Genomic DNA, 16565 nt, shown 5'->3' with positions numbered 1-16565 from the left:
GTCTTACTGCAGGAGCTGCCAAAGCAACACCATTTGTCTGCTTGCCTGAGAATTGGCTAGCCCAGGTCTTGGGGTGTCTCAAGTAACAACGTGGATCTGCTCTATACAAAGTCTTGACTCGAGCGCTGCCAGTCTGTCTTTTCTGCCTGACGGTCACAGGTGCTTGTGCCTGGCACAGCCGAGGCACTCCGTAAAATGCTAGAACGAATGACTTAACTGATTGTCACGGCACCACAAGCTCCGTCTCTGGCCACCCATCCTTTCAGGTTAAGAATCTCCATTTTTGTTTTTCCAGCTCCCCAAAGGCATTAAGTCTTCCAGAAACCGAATCACTTATTGATTGAGGATGTAGCATGTCTGTTTCCTTTGCAATGGAAGGTCACCTGTGAGGTACCAGGTGTTTACCAGGCCTTTCCCACCTGGACGGCTGGACCACACAGACCACAGATTAGGAATCCGAACTCTGGGAAGGAAGTGTAGAACACAGAGCTGGATGCTCCCAAGGATGTTTCTGTGAAATCAGGGCATTACTTTAGCTTGTTGAGTTACCCTTCTCCTGTCTAGAAACGGTCAAGATGATGGGCTAGATCTAGATCGTAAGTAAAGTGTTGTTTACAGAAACCCATGGTGGGCAGGATCTGGCCCAGGCTGCAGCCTGTCACCCCCTTGTTCTAGATCAGGAGTTGGCAAACGGGCCTCTGGTTTTGTGGGAGAACAGCCATGCCCATCTGTTTACATAGTGTTGGTGCATTAATAGGGTGGGTGCAGAAGGCCTATATGGCCCACTAAGTCTAAACTACTTAGTATTTGGTCCTCTAAGAAAAAGTTTACTAATCCCTGGTCTATATTAAAAAGTACTTCTAAAATCCAAATGTTCTCAGTAGGTGCACAGGGCCTTTGTCACTTCAGTCTCTGTCAGGCCTGAAATGTGCATATACTCATTGGGTGACACTGGGTGAGTCACTTAACCTTTCTTTTTTTTTAAGATTTTATTTATTTATTTATTTGAGAGAGCACAAGCAGGGAGAGCGGCAGGCAGAGGGAGAAGCAGACTCCCCGCTGAGCAGGGAGCCCGATGTAGGGCTCGATCCCAGGACCCTGGGATCATGACCTGAGCCGAAGGCAGACGCTTAACCAACTGAGCCACCCAGGTGTCCCTCACTTAACCTTTCTACTGCAGGGTTTTTTTTAGCTGTAATACAGAGATGGTATTCATTTTACAGAATTCCTGTAGGGTTGTATGACATGATGAATATTAAGTGTCTGGCACATAGAATATAATCCATTTTTCAATCAATATTAGAAATGAATATAACAGACTATTAGTCTTCTGTATCTATTTTGGCTTGCTGCTGTGTTCATTTTCAAGGTGAGCTGTTGCCTGGAGAGAGATTCTGTGGGAGCCAGTAGCCCGTCTGGCGCTTACATGGTTCGCTAATTCACCCTAGTCTTGTATTAGACTTTAAAAATCATTTTTAGGCTGTCGTTCTTTGCCGTAATCCCTTTTCTCCATGTATTGAAAAATTGTCCTTACCAGATGTCACATGTGACCTCCCCAGGACCTATGTCAAGTCAGCAGCCCCGGGGCCAGGGTGTGCACATATACACCATCGCCTCCCCCATCGGTAATGCCAGGGATGCCCAAGCAGCACCCACTGACTTCCCTCTTTCACCCTCAAGGGTGCAGCCTTGGCTGCCCTAGAATTGGGCGGTCACCCAGGAGAGACCCCCTGCCATCGCCTCATCTCTACTATGCAGCCCCTCAGCTCTATTTAAAAAACACATTATTGTCTTCTCCTTGCCAGCTTCCCACAAATAATTAGTGCTCAAGTCTGCAGTTACCTTTGGGGTTCAGGTGAGGGAGAGGCACCTGTAATAATGCCAGGGAGGCAGCTGCTTACAGGGAAGTAACTCTTCTCATGGTGAGGGCGCTTGGAGTTGTTTCTCCTGTCAAGTAGCTCTTCTTGTCCGTGCTGGTAATAGTAATATTCTTGATGGTGATACACAGAGAAACTAGTTACCAGCTAATATGTATTGTTTTCTTTTATAAACGAAAAGATAAAACATTACAGCTGAGCAAGTGCTTGGCGGAGTAGAAATCTCTCCGCCATGTAGGTCGCCTGACATCTCCCCATTTAGCCGGGGAAGAGACGGGCTGGGGTGATGCCAGTAGTCTGTATCATGGGACAACCCAGCTCCTCTGTGCCTGGCTCCCTGCTTCACAAAGAAAACTTCCCCCCAAACAACCTTTTGTTTCTACCACTGCAGTAGGGAAGAAAAAAGGGAGGAAGATGATAAATATTTAAAAGGGTGGTAACTGGACAGAACACATTGCATCCCACATCTCAGTGCACTGCTCCTCATTTCTGGATTTTAGAAAGTGGAGCTATGCCTGTGGACAGAGTAGATGTATAATGCCTACAGGAGAGTTTCTCTCTATTGATCATACACGTCAGACGTCTTGCAGTGAGTTAACAAAACAGAATTCTTTCATCGTTTACAGGTGCCTTTGAAATGCTCTTTGATACCACAACACCATAGACTTATATCACTTAAACTCCATTGTGCAGTGGTTTAGAGTCACGTGTATCAGCAGAGCTTTGACGTGAAATGTGAGCGTGACAGATGTTCTCACATTTTGATTAGGCTCTCAGTGGTGTTGCCAACAATGACCTAACCATTGTAAAAGCAGGCCCTAGAGAGGGATTTGTGCATGAATGGAAAATGTCATGATGGTGTGTAATAGAAACCACAGCATTTTGGGGGGAAAAAAGGATATTTTTGTTTTCAGTCACTTTAGGGTAATGTCACTTTTGATTCCTCTTGACCCTGGTGTTTATATTTATTCCATATGTGATTTAACAAGAAGATCCTCTGGACCATTTGCAATTCCTTCTTACATTTTGTGAGGAATGTTATCATTGGGAGCAAACACTGCAGCACAGATTATGCTGCATAGTTGGTCGATGCAATTAATGATGGTCATGACCATGTACATCTACCTGGTGGGGTAGCTGGTAAGATAGACCAGGACAGGGAGAAAGAGAAGGTCAGAGAAACATGTGGCTAAATAAACGACAGAGGACTATTCTTGTGTGCTGTACATTCACCCAGGACCCAGCGCATCTTGAATTTGGGCGGGGGGGGGAGGGGTGGGAGGTCTTGGAGGATATGGTGTCATATTTCGCTGGCAGACATAGAACAAAACTGTCCGTATAACCTTTACCCGTTCCTGACTGCAGCTGCGGGTGGAAAATTGATCTGTATCAGGAATATAATTTTGAAAATCAGATCCTTGAAAAACTGTTCATTTCTCTTCCAATCGGGGGGGGGGGTAACATATAAAAATTTAGTTTTAGATAGGGTTATCAAATCTGCAGTTGACTAATCTTGTCTTATTTTTTCGTTGTGAATGACACGTCCACATAATATTGATTAGAACCTCTGCGCCCCTCTTTTTAAAAAGAAGCTGAAATACTGAACATTAGAAATTACATTCATAAAATAAGTTTGGTGATAAGTGATTTACCTGAAAAAAATCTGTCTACGTTTATAATCAGTAATGTGTTTCATTTTAAACAAACGTGAAGTAATAGGGACATGGTAGTTAAATTTAGTCTGTCAACAAGTATGACCTGACCTTCAGTGCCGCTGGTACTGTTTGAATACAGAGAATTTCTAGACACAAGGCATTGACCCTGGGAAATTTACAGTCAGACTGGAAAGTTGAGACATACAGATCTGAAAGGTCAGACACCGCCAGGGTGTTCTGTGAGTGAGCAAGGGCAGGGTGCAGCCTTCAGTCAGAGCTGCAGTGTTGAAGACACAGGAGGGTGGGGGCTTCCGTAATCCCTAGCTCCCCATGAGACTCCTGACCAGTTTTGCCACCACCCTCGTTCAGAGACTGCCTCTGCCTTCTCGGGGCAGGTTAATTTCATAATTTCACCGCAAATTCAAGGAGGGAATCATGCCCTCCGTATCCCGTGCAGTGGGCTTGCCTTTTGTCGTTAGTGGATGGGGTAATGTTTGCACTGTGGTGGAACGTGGCATGATACGTAGTGGAGCAAAGTACACTTTTTGGTTTCTCAGTATCTCATTTTTGTCCAGCCAGGCTGAGAGATTGGCTTTTTTTTCCTCCCCAAATGAAAAACAAAATTTATAGACCTGAAAAAGAACAGTGAACGGAGTGTACTGTAAATAAACTACATTATCAACAGTTTCCACATTTCATAAAAGACAATAAATTGGAAGGAAGGTCCATCTTATGGGTGAAAGCAAACAATATAGTATGAAAATAGTAAGAATCATCTTGATTCCTGTTTTCTTATGCTTAGTAGGGACTTTGCTGAGGTTTACCTGTAGTAATGCATATGAAACACCAGGAACATCCCAAAGGTGGTTTGCTGGGTAACTGAAAAGAAATGTTAAAATTAAATAATTCTTTGAGTTTACTAAAATGCCTTGAGGTAGAGGGAGTGGGAATTTTTTTCTTTAATTTAGTGTAGGTTTTTCTAACCTTGGTGATAACTGGTTTGTGGTTGCTAGCATACACAGGCTTTGCCATTCAGAGAACATGTTCTCAGAACATTAATTAGTCTTTTAACATTTGTTAACTTCTGTGCTGAGCTCATGGCACATCCAGTTTTTGAATATTGACTCATGCACATCCCCAGTGAGCTGACCATTGAATTGGTGATCATGTTTTTCTGTAGCGCTGTGTTCTTGCAGGTACCAGTCAGAAATCTTCAGAAATGTTAGTGAAGAGTGACTGGGGGAACATTTTCAAAAAGAACTTTTTGAGGGGTCACTGTGCTTGCATATGATTAGGAAACTGCTTTAAGTTGTTCCTGATGATTTAGTGCTGAGCATCCCAGTTACTTGAGATATTATGTTTCATAGAGGCATATTCTTGCATAAACAGATTCCCACCCTTCTTTAGAACTCTCTTTGTCGTGCAGGCATTCTAGATTGAGGGTATAATGTTTTATTCAGAGGGTACATGTTTATGTCTCTTTCCCCTTTTGGTATCAGCCATGTTAAAATAATTTGACTGTAAAGGTTGTTAAAGAGTTGGTTTTTTTGTTGTCTTATAATAGAGAAATAAGTTATGGGGGCCCAAGTCGGTGCCATCCTCATACCACTGTAAATAAATCCTCTTCCGTGTTTTAAAAAGGACATCACTTTGCAGCAACCTGCAAACATGTAACCCTTTTCCAGTAAAAATCACAAGGTGGCCTTGAGCATTGAGCAGTCAGTCCCCATAATGAGAAGCCTGGGGAGGTCTCTTGAGCCTCCTGTGAGGCTTCACTGTGGCAACGTGGGTGAAAGCCAGGCCTGTGCTGACCTTGCTCAGCTTCTCTGAACTGTGCTGAGGAAATGGAGTCTGCATGGAGATGGGGGCCAGGAAGACCGCTGAACCCACCCTGGTGACTGAGAGCCTGAGGAGGGCGGCCAGGAAAAAAGAAGCCCTATTTGCTTGGCTCTCCCGGGACATGGTGGTGACTCAGCAGCAGGCATATTTGCTCAGCTTATTTTGCTGAGATGTTAATGAGTTAACAGGTATTGATTCTATTTGAATGGCTCAGATTCACTTCCTAGAAGGCCGTCTAGGTTTATTATTCTTTATTGTATTAGAGGCCCTAAATGTCAGAGATCAGGCTATGTGGAAACTCAGTACCATAGGTGACAACTATACTCACTGGAGATTTGTTCATCCTTAGTACACATATAATTTGTAATTTGTACATTACAAATTATATGACATTTGTTAATCTGTACATTACAGTGTATCAGATATCTACAGATAATACTGAGCTTACTGTCATCCGTAATAAAGCCACTTAAATAGATTCAAATTTTGTTTACCTTGTTCTAAGAGTCATGGCTTTTGAGATCCATAAAAAGTTGCAGGTTACTGAGCTTTGCTGATGTGCAGGTGGGTCGATTTCAGTTAATTGAAAACAATTCAGCTAACTGCTAACAGTTTTAGCTCCAGCTCCTTGCTAGAAAACTATCTTGGGAAAAGAATGCCCTATTTCATTATCCTATAGAAAACACAGTAGCAAGTAACTTCCTTCTTGTTATAACTGAATCAGTAGCATGGTATCATCTATGAATAATGGTATGTGTACAAATGGTACTTATCTTTTGTCATTTTAATAATTTTTTTTTGTTTTTAAAAATGAATCTGAATCTTGAGGCGCCCAGGTGGCTCAGTTGGTTAAGCGCCCAACTCTTGGTTTTGGCTCAGGTCACCATCTCAGGGTCTTGGGATCGAGCCCCATATCAGGTTCCATGCTCAGAGTGGAGTCTGCTTCTCCCTATCCCTTGGCCCCACCTCTCTCTCTCTTAAATAAAGGGATAAATCTTTAAAAAAATAAAAATTAATCTGAATCTCAAGGTATGTTATTCAGATTAGATTCAGCTGTGAGCAACAGGAAACATCAAAATAACCATGGCTTAAAGAAGAGAGACGTTTATTTCCCTCCCACAGAAAAGAAGCACAGGAGGAATCAGTCCAGGGCCGACTTGGTATCTAAGGTTCGAAGAATCCAAGCTCCTGCTCTCTTGCTGCTTCCTCACCCGTTGCTTCGGTTCCCAGTGTCTTTTCCTGGCCCTCCAACACTGCTGGCCATCCAGCCACATTATACCCACTTTCTAGCCGACAGGAAGGCAGCAGTAGGGAAGACGATGGAGGTGGGGGAGGGAAGATGCATGCCAGCTATCTTAGAAGCATGTTTGCTAAAGATGACATGTATTCTGTCTGCTTTCATCTTACTGGTGAAAAAGTACTCGTCTGGCCACACCTAGTGCAGTAAGGGTTAGAGATGTAGTTCCAGAAAAAAATGTGTGCAGCTAAAAATTTGGGCCTTTTTATGGAGGAGAAAGGGGAATAGACATTGGGAGACAACTAGCAACCTGTCACACAAGACAAAGCAGGACTTCAGCAAAAATTTTTGGTGTGGATGTGGCACCTGGGTGGCTCAGTTGGTTAAGCAACAGCCTTCGGCTCAGGTCATGATCCCAGGGTCCTGGGATTGAGCCTTGCATCAGGCTCCCTGCTCAGCGGGAAGCCTGCTTCTCCCTCCCTCTCTCCCCGCCCGCCTCCCCCCCCCGCTCGATTACTCGCTCGCTCAAATAAATAAATAAATATCTAAAAAAAAATTTTTTTTGGTGTGGACCCTGAGACCAAGGAATCCGGTACCTAAACCTCAGGATCAGGATTAGAAAAACAAAGACTGAAAAAGGTGAATATTCAAATATTATAATTACAGACAGCAGAAATCATGTACTACGAAGAAGCACCCTTTAAAAGAGGCTCTTCTCCCATGAAGAAAGACCTTTAATATTGCTTCCAGAACATGAGTATATGTATTTCTTGAATTTTGGTATTAACTTTAGCAGAAGTGTGATGCAAGGCAACATGGGACTCTGAGAATTAGAGTCAAGATGAAATGTAAGGGGTTATCTCGGGGAGGATGAAGAAACCAGGTAAGCTAGGTCCACATGGCTCTCCAGACGTTCGACTCCGTGCTAGAGTCTTCTTGCCTGGGAAAGCCAACTCCCAACCACCCCTCCTGTGAAGGACGTGGACACGGGCCATCCTTGCAGGACCTGCTCATTAGAATGGAAGCATGGCATGCATCAGCCTTTGGGGAGGGGGTCAAGTCTCTAATTTCATAGCCGCCTCTTTGCTTGTTCTTAGGTGATCTATTCTTCCACTTCCCTATGTTTTTGGGCTGCGGACAAAGTTGTATGCTTTCCAGTTGCATATACATTAGGGTTCATATAGTTGAGACCCCATTTTACAAATGAGGAAACCAAAAATCAATGTGTTTGAACAAAGGTAACAGTGTAAAAGTAATTGACAGAACTCCAGAGCTGTGCTAATCTGCACACTTTGTTATCAGGATGAATTATTTGCACTCTCCATAGCTCAGTTACTGTTTTTTCACCTCTAAAATAAATTAGACTAAAAGGCTTCTAAGTTTCTATGCCTGCTTACCTTTAAAAATACGTTTCTGCATCATGTAAGTATCCAGCGATTACTTCGTAAATACTTGTAGAACCTGTTAAACAATAAAAATACTCTTTGTGAAAGGGGAGACACGAGGGGCCCAAAATACATTTTAAAAATTGCTTATAAATATTATGATTTATTTTAGTGTTCACTTCTAATCTCCTTGTTGCATGTTAATGAGATTCTCATTTCCTTATCCATTTGGTTAGATCATATATGATATATTCAGATACAAATACATACATACATTATATTTTAATCAAGGAGTTTTATGTAAGTCTTAAATGTTGGTCCCTACACGGCAGCTTGAAACTCCACTTAAAAGTGAACTAAAACTTGAAGTGTTTATGGTTTTGCTTTTGTCATCTTATCTCTGCTGGACTTCCCCCAAGATCTTTTCTCAGGGGTTGGCACTAATACCAGTTCGGGTATCAGGTTGCTTCAAACTCAAATTCAGAAGAATATCCTCAGGTTTATTTTGGAAGTGCTAGCCCAAGACCTTGGCTTCTTGTGCAGTGAACCCGGAAAGACACTTTTATGCCCAAAGCAGGCGACCTTCTCAGTTGCTTTTTCTTAGACAAGTACACCCATTCCAGTGTCTGTCCATCATTTCTGCCTTCTTAATGGGTGAAGTTAGATTAAAAGTTAATAGGATTAGGTGGAGTAATTTTTCTCCTGCTTTTCTGTGATAGTATCACCCCTAAACCCCAGGGGTACGTCTTAATGTAGGCTACCACCTAGACAAGTGTTCTTTGGCTTCCTGCTCTGCTCTGTCTTCTCGGGCAGATGGGGAGAAGAGAACATAGGAGCTTAGTGTGGGCTCTCCACCTGCTACATAGTTCTTCCCTCCCCTCTCCTTTGCCTGCATTACGCTGATGGCCGATGGATGAGAGATGGAGTAAAAATAGACCTGGCGCTGCAGACATTCCGTTATCTCCCTGGAGGAAAGACCATTACGGCCTAACTTCGTTGGTCTGTGAAGAAGGAAGGAAACATGTTCCATGTCCATAAGTATAACCTTTTGATTGGGGTCAAGTGTACCTTGACCTGGGTTTAGAGAAGTAGACTTGATCATTCTCTATTCATTCCCAGTGCTGACTCTAAGTGTAAGTGGCAGATTAGAAATGTTGTAATAGTGATAAACATGATGGCAAAGTATCGCCAGTTAGAAGGCATTGTGAGGGTACTAAACAGCGACACACACAGGTTTTGGGCTGCAGACATTGTCATTGTCTGAGTCAAGTGGGAGCTCCTCTCCCCAACTCTTGAGGCCCTCTTTCATCCAACCCTGCAAAAGTGCTGCCTCACTGCCCCAAGTCCCCACCCCAAATACTCGGCATCGTCAAGGCTCAACTCCCAACCAAGTCCTTGCCCACCATGGGCAGACTTACATCTGCCTGGCTCTCCTTCCTCCATGCTCCATCGTCGTACTGTTCATTTTCTTTACCGCATTTTCTGAAATTCTATACATTTTGAGTACTCAACCAAGTCCCAGCTTCTGTAGAAGCTTCTCTTCTTGTTTCTGGCCTGGGAAACTCCGGCGAAAGCAAAAGACAGGGAAAGGGGATAGTGTGCTGTTACTTGGAAGTAGACCATGGATGTGGGCACACCCTGCGCCAGGCTGCGTGCCCGTTGTTCTCAGTGCCTCTGCTCCTTTCATCACACAGTCAGGACTCTCATGATTTCCATTCTCGAGGGGAAGAGGCTGCAGTGTAGGGAAGTTAGATGAGTTGTCCCTAATCACACGGTGCCATAGCTGGTGCTTACGGCCCTGAGGAGCTCAGCTGGCTTCTTCCCAGTAGTCCCCGTTCACCAGTTGAGTACCTGGAGGTAGGTGGTTCTAGGTCTTCATGTAGGAACTGATAGAAAATGCTGTGGCTTTATTAAGACCCTGGAGAAAGCTTCATCGCTCACCTTGGTTAATGTCTCAAAAGAAGGAAATGTACATCATCTACTCAAGCTGTATTGATAAATGCAGCCCATATAAATTCTTATACATTTAAAATCGTCTGCTAGTTGGTTCTGCTGAGTTAAGTCATAGCTGACCGACCTTGTGTCCTCCCTTGCCTCCAGCTGCGTTCGTCTACATGTGTATGTATGAGTAGATACCATTATTAATATGCATGTAAACATATCTTTAAATGACTTAAATTGACTCTCAAACAGAAAACCATTTAGGCTGCAAGTAAAATCACTGTGTATGTGCTGCCTTCATCAGGACCCTGAAGCCTTCCATGTTTTGCATAGGATATAGCTAGTTCAGCTCCGACGTTTAATGTGCATAGAGCTAATTTAAATATTTGGAAAAGATTAGAGAAGAGTATAAATACTCTAAACTGTGGCTGGTGCTTTGCTAGAGAATCTGCAGATTTGACTGTTGAAGTGCCGACTTTGAATCATTGCTCAGAATCTGCAGAGACAGGAGGGACCAAGGAGTGTTGCGGGGCATTGCGGCCCCACCTCTGCTCCCCTGCCTAGACTTCCACTCCTCCTCTAGAGCATGTACAGCTGCCAACAGGTGACTTCCTCACCTGCCATCAGAAATTGGTCAGCCTTGTTGTGGGGAGGTGGGATGGGGAAGAGAACCACTTTCATTCATCCAGTCTGTGTGTTTATTAAGAATTTACTCTGTACTGTGCATTGTGTTAAACAGTGACCCAGAGAGCTGTGGTCTTTGCCCTTATGAGGAGTACAAGCAGAAAGAAAAACAACAACAACAACAAAAACCCCCCAAAAACACAAGTGAACAGAAAATATGCACGAGGATTGCAAGATGGGAGAAGGGCCGTGAGTGAAATAAGTAGGGCCAGGAATGACAGTGTGAATTGAGTGGGCAACCAGAGTGCCCTTGCATTGTGTCAGTGGAAACATAAAGGCAATATGCAAGGGAACTAACCAAGTAGAAATGTGTTAGAGCAAAGACCCTGAGAACAAGGTGCTTGGCCTCAGAGAAGACCCGAGAGAGGACTGGTAAGAGAGAGGGAAGGCAGGACCTCATGGGTGTGTTGGGGTTTGTTAGGGATCCCAAGTGCGGTGGGAGTCCTTACAGGGTTTTATACTGGAATGGGACATGTTCTGGTTTAAGAAAACCATCTGCCATTCTGTGGAGAATAGATGGAAGGGGAAGATGCGGCTGTAGAGACTGCTGGAAGACATCTGTAGCATTAGACCAGGGAAGACGTAAGGTGGCCTAGACTAAGAGAGACACTGTGGACGTGAGGAAGAGTGGGTTTGGAAAATACCTGGAAGGTAGAATCAACAGGATGCACTCAGGGATTGCACGTGATGGGAAGAAGGGAAGGGATACATCAAGGATGACTCTGAGATTTGGAATCTGAGCAACTGGTACCACGTATCAAGTTGTTGGCAGTGGGTCGGGGAGGACATGTTTGGGAGGACGAATATTTTGGACGTGTCAAGTTTGTGCGTATTACATGGTCAGCCAGGTGGCAATGTCAAATATGGAGTTGGATATTTGAGTCTCATGCTCAAAGGAGAGATCTGAGTTGGAGTTAGAAGCATGGGCATCTTCAGTGTAAGTGTGTTGTTTAAATCTGGGGCAAGGACAGAATTATATGGAGTAGAGTGAGGGAGGGTCAGGACTGCACCCCGAGGAGCCCCACAGCCAGGGCTTAGCTGCTGGAGGAAGGGCCAGCAGGGGAGCCCCAGAAGCAGTAGCCAGGGAGGTACGAGAAAAGCCAGCAAACTGCAGACCAAGGGGGAGCAGGAGGTCAAGGGAAGGGTGTTAGAAGGAGGCAGTGGCAGACAACACTCAGTGTGGTTGGTCAAATAAGCAAAGAAGAAAAGTTCTTGGATTTGACCGGGTATTCATTGGTGATCTTGACAAGAGCACTTTCAGGAGCAGTGGAGTCAGACTGGTGGCTGAACAGGGTATATTGAGGAAGAGGGGAGAAGATACGTGTGGTTTCTTATGGGGGGGTGTGATTGAGGGATTGGGGGATTAGCTTTGCTTTTCATACATTGTTGTATTGCATTATTAGTCTAGTTAGCACAGTCTTGTGTTAATGCTATAATCTGAAAAGCTTATATTTTAAAACTTTTAAAAATTTCTTAAGAAAAAGTAATCCTTGGTAGGCTAACTGAATATCTCTGTCTTTTAACAACTGTGGTTTGTCTTCCTACCCTCCCTTTCTTCCTCGTCCTTCAGATTACTTTTCAGATTTTTCATTTTCTTGCTGTAGAATACAGCTGTGCTGAGAAAACCAATCAATCCAAAAAATCAAATTTTAACTTCATAGAACATTTTACAGATGGAGGCTTCCATAGCTTTTGTGGCAGTGTGTTCAAGATCAGGGAGGAGGGAGCTAGAGGAGAGGGAAGTGGGGAACCATGTGTGCAGACAGTCTTGAGAACTTGAATTGCATGAGGTGAGTGAGAGGGGTGTAGAAGGTCAACGGCCTGTCTTATGAAGGGGGGAGAAAACAGATTATTGTGGTGTATTGATGGGTTGGCCAGTAGGAAGGAACCACCCCAGGAGCCAAGTTCCTTGAGAAGGTGAGAGGGTCCCAAGCCCTGGTGGAAGGCATGGCTTTCATAGGAGGGACATTCCCTCCATTGTGTCAGGAAGGAAGCCAGCTCCTTATTTTCCTTCTGTGAGACCTCTAAGGGCCTGAATTCTCTATCTTCTTTTTTTTTTTTTTTAAGATTTTTTATTTATTTATTTGAGAGAGAGAGAGAGCATGAGAGGGGGGAGGGTCGGGAGGGTCAGAGGGAGACATGTGTGTGTACACCACATTTTCTTTATCTTACCTACTGTTTTTTCCAAACAATTTTTGAGTTTTAACTAAAAATGAAGAAGTAGTTTTGAAATTTTGAAATATGTGCATTTTTTTTATGTACTCAGTTTAAGGGCCAGAAGACTCTCAGATAGTGAGTGTGAGAAATTTTCTGCTTCTTATGAATGAGTTCCTTCTGAGTGCTCTTTTCTAGATCAGTCAGATGGGCTAGGCTATTGCAGTTAACAAGCACCGTCACAGTCTCAGAGGCTTGAAGTCAGAAAAGTTGACATTTTCTTCCTGTACACTATCTGTCGGACCTCCTCTGGGGCTCTGTCCAGGCCCTGCCTGAGGAGCCTCCCCAACCACGCACTGCCTGTCCCTGTGGCACAGAGTTCTAGAAAGCACATCCCATCCCATGGTGGCCTTCAGTCCTTTTGTCCAGAAGTGTCCCCGCCCTCCCCTGGCCACATGTCATTGGCCAACCCCATGTGATGGGGACAAACCAGCTTTAGAGTTGGCAGATGGTGATGGTCAGTCATCCTCCACGTGCTGGAAGGAGAGACAACAGCGCCCGCTCCAATGACACCACATTTCCCTCCCCAGAGAAAGCAGGGGGGCTGTTGGGGGAGCACGGGGTTGCCTCTGCCCCAGGCCCCATCTTTGACGTGCAGCACCTGAAATTCTATCAGTAGAAATCCATTTCATTATTTGTAAGCTTTCGTTTTCCAAATATTTTCCTTAAAAATACAAGCAGCTCTAAAGAGCTTAGTAAGTCATTACCTTTTATTTTCTCCACAGGCATTATTTTTTCTGGTGGACTCAAAATCGTAGCAGAGTTTGTGTCCTGAACAGTGTTTTACGTAACATGTATTTTCCTACTTTACCTCATAAAGAACATACAGCACTGCTCCGTCTGAGTTGCTGGTGACCGCGTGCGGCTCATGTCACAGGTCTGCGGCCGTCCGGCCTCTCGGAAGTCGGCCCGAGCTCTCGGGCCTCCATCACGCCTCGGTGGACCCGTCTGGACGCAGGAACTTGCGTCGGGCCCCACCAGTCGGTCAGAGGAGGGCAGGAGGACACTGCGGGCCGCAACGAGTGACCCCTGGGCGGGCAGCGCAGCCTAGCAGGCACTCCGCCGTCTCCCCGTGCACGCGCTCTGGCGCCTCCTCACCCCTGCAGGCCACCTGCGCGCGCCCGCCCCTGCGAGCTGAGCTCTGGCTGCGCAGCTGCGTCCCCGCCGGGACTGCGCTCTTCTCCACTGCCCCAGGCCGGCCTGAGCTATGGGGCTGGCAGCAGAAACTGGGGCTCTCTGCTCCACCACGGTACCCTCCCATCAGTGGAAGGATAGAGCTCGTCCCTCGCGGTGACCTGAGTCCCGCAATACCGAGATTTCGTGGTGGTGGCGGTGGCGTGGAATGAGTGGCGTAGCCGACTTCCTGGCTGGGGTCAGTATCCGCAGGCCAGACAGCCAGTTCTGAGATGTGTGGTCCAAAGGAAGAGACTGTTTGCTCTCGTTTCACAGGATAATGTGGCTTCTTAGTAAATTGCCTATCCCTTATGATTACGTTTGTCTGCCGGTTGACCAGCCTCGAGTAATGCCCACAGGCCTCCCCGGGGCTGGCCCCTGGCCCCTCCTGCCAGGCGCTGGGCCGCACTCAAGCTGGCCGCCTCGCTCTCCCTCCCTCCCTGCTGCCTTCCTCTGCCTGGACCGCTCACCTCCACTCCTTCGCTCACCTCCGCTGCGCTGACCAGAGCTCCCTTCTCTCCCTCCCGGGCCAGTTAGCAGCCCTTCCCCATCCCAGCTTCCCCTCTGTCTCTCCATTTGTTTGTGTGATCCTCTGTCTTCCCTTCAGAAAGTGGCTTTCCCCACTGCTCTGTCCCCAGAGCCCAGAGCAGATCCGTATAAATATCTGACAAATGAGTAAGAGAAGCCAGTCTGAAATTATCTAGTTATCACTGTCAGAAACCTATGCGAATGGATCATTCCCTTTCTGCCAGCTCCCTCTCCCCTCCAAAGGTAATTTCTATTCAAAACCAGCAAATAGTGTCAGAAAACGAATGTTTGTTACCGTCTGTACTTCTGTGGAGTTTTTGTGTGATCTAGTCTTTAAGTGTATTTCGGGTCATAGTCTGTGACCACACTATAGAAATGATCCCTGAAAGTATAGTCTTCATAGTCTGTGACCAAAGCAGGAAATAATCCTGCCCCTCCTTTTACAGCATCAAAGTTAATTTTTTTTTTTTTTAATATCTTCCTGGTACACATTTATTGTGTTGTTGTTTTCTTGCAGGTGTCTGGGAAACTTTCAGACAAGCTGAGCAATAAAAAAAAAAAAAAAAAAAGTTCTACTAACTTGCAAATTTAGTTGACCAGGATTCCTTGCTACGTTTTATGAGAATGTGTGATCATTTGGATTTTTTAATTAATGCTTTCAGACTTTGGAAACTTAATTCTCTCCCTTTGGCTTTTGGCTTTTCTCACAGGTTTTCTAAAGCAGCCTCTCATATTTCACGTGCCACTTTCCCTTTCCTTCATCACTCAATAGTTTATTGATTTGTACATATGGTTCTTTTCTTCATTGTTCATGTTTCTTGTATTCCCTTGCTGTGTTTGTCTAAGCAAGGTCCCCAAAGTCCCAGTGCCTCACAGAGAGAAGCCGGGGGGATGCCTAAGGCAGTGATAGTTATAATACTAATTTAAATAAAATGGAATTTCTAAATGAGAAGATGGCCATAAATAAATAAAAATAATTATTTCACAAACACTTATCAAGCTGCTACCTTGTAACCGGCAGTGCTGGGACTATAAGGATCAGGATAGCATTTAGGAGGGGAAATGATGTGATCAAACATTTGTAGCAACTTGATGGTGGGAGAAACGATACAAAAGGTGATCCCAGGTCCTGTGAGAGCCCAGAGGAGGAGGAACATCTAAGACTGTCCCTGGATGGCTTCCAGGAAAGGAGCTTTGCGCAGACAGGGGAAGGTCACGGGAAGGAGGAGAGCTTGCGCACAGAGGCATCCCTAGCACCAGGGCTGCACCCCACTGGCAGAAGATGAGCCTGGAGATGCAGACAGGTCAAACCGTAAGAGTCTGGTATGCACCCAAATAGGGTGAGATTTTATCCCCTGGACAGTGGGGAGCCCTTGAAAGGGACTATGCTGGATACCTACGTGACATTTGCCAGGCGCTCAGAGAATTAGGGTCAGGAGTCAGGGAGAGTCATGAAGGCTGGCCGTGGTGGTGGTCATTGAGCACCTGGGCACAGCCTGAAACCCCCAGGGGCATGTATGGGGAGGGAGGACCAAAGGGAGCACTAACAGTTAAGGACTTGGGAGGTGGCCAGGAAAGCAGCAGACTGAAGAAGCTGTGAATGGAGCCACTGAGCCCAGCCATCTGGGAGTGAGGAGTCTCCTTGCAGCCCTGGGCTTTGCCTGTTAATTACTAGGCAGCACAGATAGGACCGGAATTCACTAGATGGAAGTTTTTGTCCACAGTGTGCTATTTTTGTGGCCAGCTTTTCTGCACACACCCCTGATGCTTCATATCATCAAATGTTCCCTATCCGCCATCCTGAATGCCATCTATCATCAGAACAGCACGCTGTTCTTTTCCAGATCTTCCGTGAACATGAATCGATTATTCATCTGAAACGTTCATTTTCCTTAGACTTTGATATTTCACTCCCTTAATGCCTTGATTACAAGGGATAATAAAAAGGTGTGTGTGTATGCATACTTAAAATTACACTATTTCCACATTTAAAGCATTTAAAAATGAATAGACGAGATCTCCCTTATCATGA

At 45.2% G+C, this 16565-nt stretch overlaps 1 protein-coding gene and 1 long non-coding RNA gene across 3 annotated transcripts in view; one reads left to right on the top strand and one right to left on the bottom strand.

The window, feature by feature from the left end:
- Nucleotides 1–9525, bottom strand: part of LOC145723064 (uncharacterized) — a 32396-nt gene extending 22871 nt beyond the window's left edge. Inside the window, exons 1-2 of one of the 2 annotated variants that reach the window (XR_014147859.1) lie at nt 9412–9525; nt 8006–8069 (exon numbers count right to left, since the gene is read on the bottom strand). This is a non-coding gene — a long non-coding RNA (uncharacterized LOC145723064). The remainder of the gene's footprint in view (nt 1–8005; nt 8070–9411) is intronic. The other variant, XR_014147860.1, reaches the window with a different exon arrangement.
- Nucleotides 1–16565, top strand: part of LOC102734356 (prolyl endopeptidase) — a 108560-nt gene that overhangs the window by 66829 nt on the left and 25166 nt on the right. The gene's annotated exons all lie outside the window — the stretch shown is intronic.

The sequence above is a fragment of the Leptonychotes weddellii genome, chromosome 8 (genome assembly GCF_054177405.1).
Source record: "Leptonychotes weddellii isolate Sample4059 chromosome 8, ASM5417740v2, whole genome shotgun sequence".
In the NCBI taxonomy this organism is placed as follows: Eukaryota; Metazoa; Chordata; class Mammalia; order Carnivora; family Phocidae; genus Leptonychotes; species Leptonychotes weddellii.
This window is presented reverse-complemented; position numbering and strand designations above follow the sequence as displayed.